Consider the following 442-nt stretch of genomic DNA (forward strand, 5'->3'; position numbering starts at 1 on the left):
ACTCTAGCATGGTTCTTGAGTTTGAATCTAACCCCTCATAGATGATCTGGCATAGTCTCCAAGTTTCTATTCCATGGTGTGGGCATTGGGTCAAAAGATTCTTGAAACGATCAAAGTACTTCCAAAATGATTCACCAGCTAGTTGGTAAAATTGATTTATTTCATTCCTAATCCTAGCTGTTTTATGATGGGGGAAATACTTTTTTAAAATATTCTCACAAAGCCCTCCCAGGTAGTGATAGAATAGTTTGGCAGACTATAAAGCCACTTCTTAGCATTGTCCTTAAGGGCAAAGTTGATTAATCTAAGTTTGACCTCATCCTCTGTTAATTGCAGTTTCATGGTTGCACATACCTCCTCAAATTCTCTAATAAATATATAAGCATCCTCTAATCCTGTGAATTTTGGAAGCATATTTATGATTTGAGGTTTGATTTCAAAA

At 35.7% G+C, this 442-nt stretch overlaps 1 non-coding gene across 1 annotated transcript; it reads left to right on the forward strand.

Moving 5' to 3' along the window:
- The first annotated feature begins 68 nt into the window (after window positions 1–68).
- Window positions 69–175, forward strand: LOC140851362 (small nucleolar RNA R71). Its single transcript, XR_012134114.1, has one exon. It is a non-coding gene; the product is annotated as a small nucleolar RNA R71 (small nucleolar RNA).
- The last annotated feature ends 267 nt before the right edge of the window (window positions 176–442 follow it).

Source organism: Elaeis guineensis, chromosome 8 (genome assembly GCF_000442705.2).
Source record: "Elaeis guineensis isolate ETL-2024a chromosome 8, EG11, whole genome shotgun sequence".
In the NCBI taxonomy this organism is placed as follows: Eukaryota; Viridiplantae; Streptophyta; class Magnoliopsida; order Arecales; family Arecaceae; genus Elaeis; species Elaeis guineensis.